Source organism: Daphnia carinata, chromosome 10, assembly GCF_022539665.2.
Source record: "Daphnia carinata strain CSIRO-1 chromosome 10, CSIRO_AGI_Dcar_HiC_V3, whole genome shotgun sequence".
NCBI lineage: Eukaryota > Metazoa > Arthropoda > Branchiopoda > Diplostraca > Daphniidae > Daphnia > Daphnia carinata.
Window position 1 is genome coordinate 4,759,824 of NC_081340.1, and position 12,196 is coordinate 4,772,019.

Sequence of the window (12,196 nt, forward strand, 5' to 3'; positions counted from 1 at the left end):
GCTAAGCACTTTAACCAGGTGACGACTAAAAAAAATTTTGGTTGGGATGTGCGGTCCTGGCACAGTGGTTAACACCCACGCTTTGTACTCTGTAGTCCCCGGGTTCAAATCCCGCCACCGCCAATTTCCGCCAAGCCCTCCCTTCCCTCCACGCTCTCCTCCCACCCCCTCCACTCCCACCCCCCACCCCCCCAATACATCATTCAAGACTCGCAAGATTCTTCATCACACCGGATTCGCAAGATTCTTCATCTCATCGGATTACGCAAGATTCTACATACATCACTTCGGACATCATCTACCTCAAGAAAGAAGACGAAGAAAGTAGGCGAAGAAAGAAGAGCCATGCCTACTATAAAGGGGCTAAAAATGGCAGAATAAAAAAAAACACACACACACACACTCACAACACGTCTACAGACGTTTCACATCGATCTGTAGTACCGTTCACTACACGTTAAAGATCGACCCAAAAAACTGAGGTAGAGAAGAGGTGATTGTAGAACGTAGGTTGTTCGTAAGTTCTCCCCATGACCTGAAAGACGGTTCATGGATGCAGGCAGCTAATCATCGGGATATGTGACCCTCTTCGATACCAATGTTTTTGTTTTCCTTACTGTTTACAGAACAACGCAATTAAAATAAAAAACAAATGAAATAAATCAAAAGAAGAAAAAACATAACTATATGGAGAGCTTGGACAATGGCGGCCGCGTGACAGCCCAGTACACATACACACACTCACGACACGTATACAGACCTTTCACATCGATCTGTAGTACCGTTCACTACACGTTAAAGATCGGCCCACAAACTTAGGTAGAGAAGAGGTTCGTAGGTTGTTCGTAAGCCTTCCCCATCGCCACTAGGTTCATGGATGCAACTAATTATCGAGGTATGTGACCCTCTTTGATACCAATAAGTTTTTGTTATTTCCTTACTGTGTTTAACACCAGCGTATACACACGTATAGCTAGCCTTCATTCCTCGTTCATTTCCTCGTAGGTGTGCTACGTGATAAAGATGGAGTCAAAGAACCTGGTGCAATGCGGTACGTGGTTCGTAAGTTGTTCGTTAATCGTCCTACATTCAACACTCAGCTCTTTCACTACTTCTTTATCAACATAATTTAAATCCACTTTGCATAGCTTTTTTCTATCAGCACAGAATTGTATAATAGAAAACAATATTCTCGATGAGCATCAACCACTCATTTCAATTTGAATAGGTGTCTGCTATGCTATCGATAAAAACCAACACTAGCTTATCGCAGAAATGGCAAATTTCGAAACTAGATTCGACAACTTCCCCCTGCAAATGCATTGCCTTGTTTTTTTTTTTTTTATTTTTGGAGTCGAAACTTGTTCATTAGCGGAAATAGCCGAGGGACGCCCCAAGTTAAGTAGATGGGGGATTCGCTGTTGGGGCAATTTCAAATGTGAGCCTCATTTGTGCTGCGTGTGGGCTTGCTACTGTCATTAGCGTCGCGTCCGCGCAGATGGATAAGACCCATCTGCATTCTTTTGCCAATTTACAAACTTGTCCCCAAAACGGTTCACAAACATCCCACACGCAGACTAGAAAAACAAAGACAACAACTAATCATGTGACATAGTCGTGCTCACGCCCAAAAAGAAAAAACTAGGGCTCTTTAGCTTGTTTGCGATGATTAACACGTCGAACAACAAGAACTGAAAGTGCGTCAAACAAACGTAATTGAAATGGACCCAAAAATATGAAATTTCAAAAAACAGAAAACGGATTCACGGCTATAAAAAGATTCATACACTTCCGTGTTTCCGTTCATTTTTCTCTGCCTGATTCAATATACGACAAGAGAACGTGCACATGACTGAATGTAAAATCCGCAAGCTAGAGTTCCCTGTGTTGAACCGTAAATTTCAAATAAGAATAGAATACGTAAAAGTTCAAAACCAAAGAAACCAAAAAAACCCTGAAAATTCTGACGTCAGAACCATAAAAAAAAAAGATTGGGTCCGACAATCGGAGGCTAGAATTATCGGAAGAGAGCAATATTGTTTGATGCGGAACAGACGGAAGTACAGTATATCTAATCTCATGCTGGCCATCCGTTGCTCCCTCCTTTCTGCCTAATATTATTTCATTTAAAGATATCCATCGATGGATACATTTAATGGAAGCCACTGTCAATCGGAAGTCTCAGACCGGAGATGCCATTCCCCACAAAATGTCATAGCAAGATTATATCGCCCCATCTCCCGTCGTTCTCCCTCCAATTCCACATGTCCCCATCAATTCCATTTCCCGAAAACAAATTTTTCTACTTTGTTTTGTTTTTAATACATACGGCGGATTATAATTGTATGGAAAAAAGGCTCTAGAATCTGGTGACATGGTATCCCGACTATTTCATGAACGTAACTCAAATGAAAATGATTTGTTTGAATTTTACACTACTAGTAGTTGATGGTCTGGAAGGTACGCTACAGCAGGTACGGCTCGGGAACGAGGCACAATGAAACCGTACATGTTCCAGCGCAGGTTCAAATGTTTAACCAAAGAACTTGACACGAAAGGAAAAGAAGTGACACGCGAGACAGTCTGATACCCACGACACCGTGCCATCTTTCAACTACTTAAAAATCTTCTTCGTACGGTTTCTCCGTTTTCCTTGTGCCCTTGTTCCATGAAATGCGCCTACAGGAATTATAACACCGAAGACGACATGTAAAGAGCCGGTGTGCAAGTAAAACGGGGGTAATACGATCTGCTCTTTTTCTCTCAAAACTCGCGTGCGTATTCGTTTTCTTGCGCACCTCTTAATGTTGATCTTTATGTTGCTACTGTGACTCCGCAATGGTGGTGCCCAGATGTTGGAATTTTCTTCTCATTTAGGAGCCCCCGAAAAAAAAGGGGGGAAATGTCAGAAAAGAAATGGCTGTTCAGCCGCTTTTGCTTAGGTTAAATGAAATTGTTTTGAATTTGGAATTTTATTATTTGGGGAGGAGACTTCTAACTGCTCCTTTATGCTAGAGCAATAGAATCTTATCAGTCGAAAGAGTCAATGTAAAGCTACTTCAATAAAACGAAAAGTGGCATTCAAAATGAAAAAGAAAAGATAATTTTTACTGCGCATTGCAGTCGAGTGGCAAAGGCGGCGGTACGAACGAAACGCAGAAAAAGAAAATTCGTGTAGGGAGGGGTGCCGGGTGCCATATAACAAGTGCTGCTGACGAATACCAGACCGATTGTTTCTGACGTCGATATGTCCCTCTTTCCTTATTTCTTTTTTGGGGGGTATTTTTCCTTTCTTGGGAAGAAAGTTCCAAAAGTGGAGCACACGCCGTGTAAATTATCTTTGAATATTTCGGCTACCAGCTGGAGAGAGAACCAAAGAGGAGACTACAATTTGCCCGGCTTCTTTTTCTTGTAAGAAGAAACCCAACGGATTACGCATTTCATGTTACACGAAAAAATTCAACAGACGAAGTATAATAGTATTTTAATCCTCCACCTGAATGAGACGGGTACGAGAGTAAAGGCCCTCCAATAATTATTTGCTGGAGAAATTCAAAAGAGTTGGATAATGAGACGGGAATCGATTCCGTTGCAGCTGGAGATGGTGATGGAAGAAACCGCAAGCGCAAGTCATTAATACTCCCCACCCTCATCATCAAACACGAGACGGTGATTGATTGTCGTCACGTCATCATCTGCAGAAAAGGTGATGATCAAATGACACGCGATAAGAAGAGCTTTCCTCCTCCGCTAATCCATTCTCACTCGTCGTTCTGGTTCTTTCACGAAATTGTTTTACCATAAATCAAGAGCTTAACGACTTGAGTATGGATCGTAACGATATCGCAAGACTTTCTACTGCGTTACAGCAAACTTTATTAGTGGCAAATATTTACTTTGTTAATTGAATAGCTACCGCTACAACCATGTGATGCACAGGTGTGTAACACTGTCTCACATCTCTCGCATTTTTCGTCCGTACCGGTATCAGAACAAAAGGCAAAAACTCGTAGAAAACTTGACGACAGCCATAAAACATATTCGGACGTTGTTTGCAGAGGCCCAAATGGACAGAAGCAGCTTGATTACCTAAAGCCTGGGTGTAGTGCTATGTTTTCGGTACGTACGGATAATAAAGCAACAGGCTAGAAAAATCACGGACGGAATGAAATTTCAAAGAAAATGAAAACATTTGATTGCGGTCGTCACTGAATGAACGTCGGGAACATCTGACTAACATTACGCTTGTAGGCCAACCAGTTGGGCCGTTTATCCTGTTGGGATTTTTACAAGTTTGGCTTTTTGTTCTGTTGAGATTTTGCAGATGGCCAGTGCAACTATCAAAAGGAAACGAAAAGAAAAATGGTAGAAGGCTGTGACTGTAGAAGATCAGGTCGATGGAACTGAAGTGTAACAACTAGTCCCTCGTTTTGTGTCAGATGACGTATCTCAGCGTTTGTTCTATGGCAACACTTAAGAACTGAAGCAGCAGAGAAAGCGCACTCTCTTCACATATCTCTTAGCAGGAAAGGCAACCCAAAAATAGAACCTTCCAATGTGATATTCTACCTCAGTGTAGGGCTGTCTGTTGTTCGAAAACGAAACACGAAAAAGAAGGCAACAAAAAGGGAAGATGAATTTAGGATTACAGCGTTTATAGAGTCAAACAGAAAACAAAACAAAAGAACCAGGGGTTTTAAGAAATGTGGCGAGACCGGCAACTTCTAAATGTGGTTTCTCAAACTATGCCTCTATTTTTTGGTTTATCAGGGAACATCAGACTAAGGTCGTGACAGAGCGGAATGGAACGTCAAGTTTTTTTTTTTCTTGTTTTACTTTCGCCTGCTTCCCATTTGCCTCGTCTGATTCTGATATATTTGATTTGAATAAGAAACGTTGTTTATACAGACAAGGAGCTACGTAATGGACACAACGAGACCCCCTGCCCGTCTCCTCTCGTTGTCCGTACACACACATGCATGGAAGGGGGAGAAAGACGAAGGAAACCCAAATTATTATTCATTTATGCAGTTCGTTTGTGGTGGTGGTGGCCAGCAGAGAAAAGAAAGAGATCGATGCGCTTTTTTCGGGGGGATTTTACGTAGGAATAGAAAGAGAGTCGATGCACTTCCCTGTCCAAGTTGTTCTACTGAAAGCTGAATTTGTCTCCCGACTTGCGTGCACTGACATTTCCGGGGCCTTATGGGGGTAGGGGGTTGTTTCTTGCCCCAATGTTTCACTCTACTCACCCCTCTCGATTGACGTGAATGAAAAACTTGGTGGATCGTCTTCCTGCCTGCCATTCAGTTTCCTTTCTTTTTTAGGGTGAACGAGACGAGATATCACAACACGCAGAAGAAAAGCAACATGACTCAGTTGACGAACATCTTCATCCGGCTGTCTCCCCATTTTTTGTTTATGTAAACATCTAAGGTTGTTCCCTGAAAAGTGGCTTCAATCTGCATAACACAACAGTCAGTAATTGACGTTGAATTATCTTTTTACTCATTTCAAAACATGTTGTTATTTATCCATTCGTTCGGAAGAAACGAAATAAAAACCAAACTCTGTTGTGAAAATATCACGCATTCTTCCAAAAATTCTTCCGCAAAAAGAAAAAAAAAAAATAAAATAAAAAAAAGTCTTCAAAATGAAAAGTTTGAAATGAAAAGTTTCAAGAGATAAAAGAAGATGTCAGTTGACTAGTCACCAGATCCTCAAAGAATCTGGACAATGTCGTCTATTGGCTCTCGCGTGTGCTTCCATGCGACGCTCTAATCGAGTCGATTTCACATAAAGAGACGAAACCCGAAATGCAAAAGGAGATGACGGTGTCATTATCCGACGTCTTTGTCATCCGACGTGCATCGAATTCCAATCCATCGAACCCCAATTGAATGGCTGGATTGGATTTCTTGTTCCACGGTGCCAACTGTACAACTCGTAAGCGCACCTACTGTCGACGGGAAAAACAAAAACTTTTTCGAGGACAGCAACGATAGATTGATTTCCAGTAGGGGACATGCTAACAAACGTCGCTAAACATTTAATGATGGAGAAAGGATAGGACAACAACATGTATCAGAGGCGGCAGATACAATCTCTGGCTGATGAATTCTAACATTCGGAAATCAAATGGCGTGACTCTGGCAGAAATATATCTGTTTTAATGCGGCCGATATTCTTTGATTTCCCATTTCCCTGTTCGTATTCCCACGCCGAATTCAACAGACATCAACATCATCTTTCCGTTTATTTCCCCCCTTTCAAAATTGGTCCAAGTGTTTCTGCGCGCGATGCGGTTTTTTTTTCAACAGTGACCGACAAAAGGCCATTCCCTATTCAATTCAGTTTTCCCCCTTCTCTGAACAGCACAGAAGAGAAAATGTAGATACCCTCATGTCTTATTTCGAGGGCTGTGCGCGCGCACAAACACACGCAGTTCAGTTTTTTTCCCAAAAAAGTTGACGAGGGTGCCCGCATTTTCCGTCCCATTTCCTCGGCTGCGACTAACGCAACCATATCTTCCTTCCTTCATTCAAAAGGAAAAAAAAATTATAGACATAAAAAGACTATTGAAAAGAGTCCCTTTTCTTCTGCACCCACAGAGACTTAACAGAAATAAAAGGCGAAAGACTTGAGAGGCGAAGAGGGGGGATAGATCGCCTACGAAAATAGACAGAAGACATACGATACCAATAACACGCAGAAAAAACGAATATAATCTCTCCTTCTTCCTCTTCAAGTTCCTTTGTAATCTCAATTCTTGATGGGCTTGGGCCATCATATGCGAAGATATCGCGCAATAAAGGTATTGACGCGTCACTGCTCCATTATAGCTTTCAATCAACTTCAACGGTGTAACGGATAATAAGAAAAGAACACGAAAATGCACGAACAAAGAAATGAAGTTCACGCACAGTTCATTTTAAAAGTTCTAGCTCTGCCGTCCACAGACGTGGAACGAACTAAATTTCGAATAACGACGAATCATCCAAGCGTCGCCATCGCTGCCGTCCTTCCAATTATCTTTGATTTATTTGCATTCCGCAGTTGATATCTATACGGCTTGACTGTAACAAGCTCTCAAACCGTAGAGACATAGTTACACGCGTTCTCTTCAACATCTAACGAAAATTGTGCTGGTCTCGGTTAAACATTGTAAACTCCATCGTCCTACAACGACGCTCTTCGATGACGAATGGACACGCCGGGCATTTGGCGTTTCACAGTCAATCAGTCAAAAACGGATTAATGATGTTTTAAATGAGGACGAATCTCTCGAGAGATGGATGGCTACCACCGAGTAGCGCACCTGTGAAAAGAGCGCCCTGATTTATATTCACGCAACTGTCGGTTTTAAACCCTCAAAATAGAGTCGCCCAAACGAACGCAAAGGCGCCGCTACTCTCCAAGGAAAAAGCGAAAGGATTCAGTCAGATGAAAGACTTGGTCATTTTTCAAGAAACAGAAAAAAAGAGGGGAAAAATTGAGCATAAAAATAAACAAGTCCACAAGAGGGAAATATCAGCTTCAGGTCAACGACCTGTACAATAAAGATAATAGGCCTATCTTTTTTTTTTTTACGACATGTACGTTGCACGCGAGACACGGGCATCGTATACAACAAGGAATCGATTGAATTGCTTTTGCTGCTGCGCCCCCCAATAATCTTTGGATCCCCTGGTGTGCATTCAACATCGTAATTTTTTTTTTGTTAGATGGGACGGGCTGCTGAGCCAAACTTCAACAGCTCTAACAATACATTACGCAATAGAATACCGGCGGCCGTAGAAAGACGAAAAGAAAAGGCCTAAGCCGAGAATCGATTCGTCAAGAAACATTTCAGCAGCTCTTGCATGGATAAGGAAAGAGATCAAATAACGAATACAGAACAGTCGTCTTTTCAATACGTCTATCAGGTACTTCGTTTCTGTTACGCCGAATTCATCTTTCTCGTTGCTGTTTGATTTAATCCTCCCCATTTCTTGAATATCGTGCTGAACACGCCCTTTCTCGTGCAGTACAAAAAAAATGTTCATTTACAATCCAAATGTTGATGTTTTCTCTCCCCTATTTTGCATTTTCCTATTTGTTACCTTTCGAATTCAATGGCAATTGACGAGCAGTCTAAATAAGAAGTGCCCGCTTCCAAACACGTACGAAAATTAACTAGACATCACTGGAATGGATTCCCGTTTTGTTTTGTTATTTGATTTCCTTGCCGCCAGCCAATTCCAAAAATAAATAATGCGACGACCACAAGTGCATTTACCTCTTAGCTGTTGTTTCATCAGATATCGCAAGCATTCAGGCCGAGTTCATTTTTCATAAACAAATTTCAAACAAAAACAAAAAGAGAAAGCAAATTGAACCCACATTAGAGATAAACAAATGCTAACCAGCGGCGGTTAAGTAGCTAACGAGCCCAGCTTTCTTGCCTTTTTGTTCCCAATCAGTCAATTGGCCTGAAAAGAATCTACTCAATTTACGCTGATTGCCTGTTTTGCGTAGCGGGAGACGCCACATTTAGTTTAGAATTTGAATTGAAGGTCCTGCCAAATTATAAAATACATAGTTACAGTATGTTCTAATTTTTGAAAAATTAACCTTAGACAGAGCGCTTTTCGAGTTAATTTTCCAATCCAGTTGACCATACAAGGTACCCCCAATTCATTACGCAACATTCGTATTCACATATCTATAATTGGTTTGCTCGCAAATTGCTGCCTCTCAAGACAGTATGTTACTAGTCTCGGCTTTGAAATTTAAAGAAAATAAAACATTCTTCCTTTGTTCCTTAAGGCACACGGAGCGAGCCATTTAAGTGGACGTTAAAACAAATACCAAAATGACTGTGTCTACCCCATTTTCGTATTTTCTCTTGTCTTCTTTCTTTTGTCTTACGCACCGCTCGTTTTTGTTGTGTTTGCGTAGAAACAAGCCCGTCAGCAGGGGGTCTCTTTCGTTCGTTTCCCAGGACATGTGAAAGGGCAGCGCTGCTGCTAGATGAATCCGCACATTAAGTTATTTTTCCCAACCCGTGTTGCTTCGTCCGCACAGGCAGCAATCCATCATCATCGACTTAATCAATTCTTTGAAAAATTTCAGCATCGTCATTTTGGGAAGCAGAGGGTTGAACCATCACGAATTCAAATCAGATGGTTAATCAAAAGGGCGCTTCCAAATTCAAATGTCAAAGATCGACAAGTTTTTCTTTTTAAAACATCAATCGAAATGATAGGATTCTCTCTTTTAAGTTATTCAAAACGATTCAAGTAGATCTTGGATAGCAACAAAAGATCAAAGTTTAATTATGTGTGTCAAACGGATGAATAAGCCGAAAATTTTACGTTTCATCCCTCATCTATTCGGTGAAATTTTTTTTTTTTTTTTTTTTTTTCAACTACTAAGATACACGGAAAGAAAACGAGGAGCTGGAGCAGGCGATCCATCGATCAATCAACGGCAAAAAAAAAGTCGAAGGGGGAAGAATAAAAAAAGGCAAGTGCGATGAGGAACTGCTAAGCTCGGTGTAGAAATGAGCGTGGGGACCCCCGCGATGAAAAGGTCCAGCAGACTGGAACAACCTTTGACCTCATTCAAGAAAGAGACATTTCAATAAACAGCGACCTGGTCCTGATTTCTCACGTTAACTCGCCTGCCAATTTGACGGATGTATGACTGCGCATGTTTCTTTTTATCTGTCGTCTAATTTAAGGGAATGTTAACGTAACACGATGCAATGTTTTGCAACCAGTACCAGTTGAGGAAAGGGGGGTGACGCTGGATGGTAGCGATTAGCGAAAGTAGCCAACAAAAAAAAAAAAAAAAAAAAAAGAGACAAGTAATGGAACGACCAACGTAACGTGGAAAATGACGAGAGAGATGAAAACTAGTTTTCGAATGTCAAACAAGTGAAATTTGAGCTGCTTCAAGTGTTTCGGAGCCAGCACTCGAAAACGCCAGTTGGAGAGGGACGCAAAAGAGCGATAAGGGATTCTTTAAACTTTTAAAAGAACTGGTAATACACACCGGCAACCCCATTTTCGTGTGGCAGACTGCGTGGCTCTTCATTTGCATGTCACATCTCCGGTGTCGTACTCGGTTTCCCCACACGACTCGCTAACTGCGACAACAACAAATGTGACTGTGCGTAACGAAAATCTGTCTTTGATGAAGCAAGGTTTCTCTGAATAACAAACGGAAAAAAAGGAAACCCTTCCCATCTATCGAATGACATACACAAAAATTTATTGAGCCGACCCCTCATTGCGGAACGAAAGGAATTCGTGGAAAAAGTATTTTGTGGCCGTTAAACATTTAATGGCATCTATTGAAATTATATTGAAACTGCGGGGAAAATAAAAAAAGATGACAACCTGTAATTCGCGCGAGATGCTGAATTTAAAAAGCTGATTCAGCATCTCTTTTCTAAATGGATGGTCTATCGTCATCCGCTCTTTGGCATCTAACCAACTCCTATCAACTTGTGTCAAGCAGTACACAGAAGGAAACTACAGCGTCATAGCATTACGTTTCTTGCAACGAAACACAAAATGAATACAAATAATTTATTCCATTTTGCATTTGCATCTGCGAGCGATTGCGAGACTTGAGATCAGTTTCTTGTACACGCAAGTCGCATAACATTCCAGTGAAGGATCACCTGACTAGGGGCAATTTATAGCGTTTTACACCCGTCTCCCAGCTGGCAATCGATTTCACAAGTGTCGGGCACTTTTTGCTGTCTATCTTTGCTTCAGGGTAAAAGAAAAATTATCATCAGAATGAAAAATAAGTTTTCTTTTTCCCATCCGCGTCTTACGGATAGAAAAGCCGGAAAGCACTCGAGTATTTATTTCCTATCATTTGCCTACGCCGGCAAATGAAACGACAATGAAGACCCGTTGCGACGTCTTACAATTGTTGCGGTTCGATTCGACAGAAGAACAACAAGAAAAACAAATGGGCAGGCAAGTAGAGGATGGCGACGTTGATCCATGACTTCAATTACGATACGCGTCGACTTTGATCGACTGATCGATAGACAACCAGAAAAAAAAACAAGAAAATGCAACGGCACTGTGAAACGGCTGCTGCAGACCCAAAGGCCCGCATTCAAAAATAGAAAAAGAAAGTGGGCGCAAGAGGAATCAAAATAAATACATAATGATAAATAAGCAAAAAAAAAAGAAGAAACTCAATAAAGAAACATTTATCTTTGTGTCGAACAAGAGGATTCGTTGCATGTATAAAGTGTAAGCAGTTCCTTCACCGACATTTAACTACTTCCTTTTCTGCTGGCTGTACGAGTGGCTATTGTAGGAAAACGTGAAATGCGTATGCCCAACTGAAGTCAGACCTCGTGACCGGGATCCAAACTGATTTGCGAGTGGAGTTTATGACTTTTTTTTTAAGTAAGACAAAACATTTCTTTAAAAGAAAAATCAAGTTTCAGTGTAATTGCTAAGCGACAAGCCGGTCTACGTGATCTATTTCGTTCCACATAACGACATCAATAAGCTCGAGCATATCCAAAGCGGAATAATCGCGATTTTCGTTTAAGGACCGTGCAATCGTCGTGTAAATGTATTCAAAAACGACATTTCACACCGCCCACCTTTCCCGCCTGTTGAACTTGTGCCAAACGTATCAAATATTAAAATCTCCGCTTGCAACTTAACTTTTAGTCACGTTTATGGTTTCGACTACGGCGCAGATAGAATTTTAGAAGGAAAGGCCGCGGGATACGATTGTTTGTCACGAACTAGTAACCGAGAAGGGTCGAGGGGGTCTCATCGTCTCTCAATGCCCCCACACGGGAAGGGTAGAATAAAGAAGAAAAAACCAGCAGGTTCATTAACATTCCGATTCTCTTGAGCTCTTCTCCCTTCAGCGTATCTACCCCCTAGCCCCCTAAAGAAAACGCGCGGGGGCTACGTGTTGGTGGTTGAGGGATTTCATTTCTTTCGGTGGGGATGGAAATCCCTGCCAGCCTGTGATTTGGTTGAGGAAATTTTTCATTTTCTTCGAAGAATTAAAATGGAAAAAAAAATCGTGGTAGACGCCCCGGCGCCATCTGTAGGGGGGCGGAGTATGGCGGCTGCAATCAAAATCTAACAGACCTGATTATGCGTTTCAAGAGAAAGAATGGGACGAAATCTTCTTGCATACCCGTGGCTCTAAACACAGG

The 12,196-nt window shown here is 41.6% G+C and overlaps 1 protein-coding gene across 1 annotated transcript in view; it reads right to left on the bottom strand.

The window, feature by feature from the left end:
• The window catches only part of LOC130696314 (netrin receptor UNC5C-like), a 56,753-nt gene that overhangs the window by 32,417 nt on the left and 12,140 nt on the right, over positions 1-12,196 (bottom strand). The window lies entirely within an intron of this gene.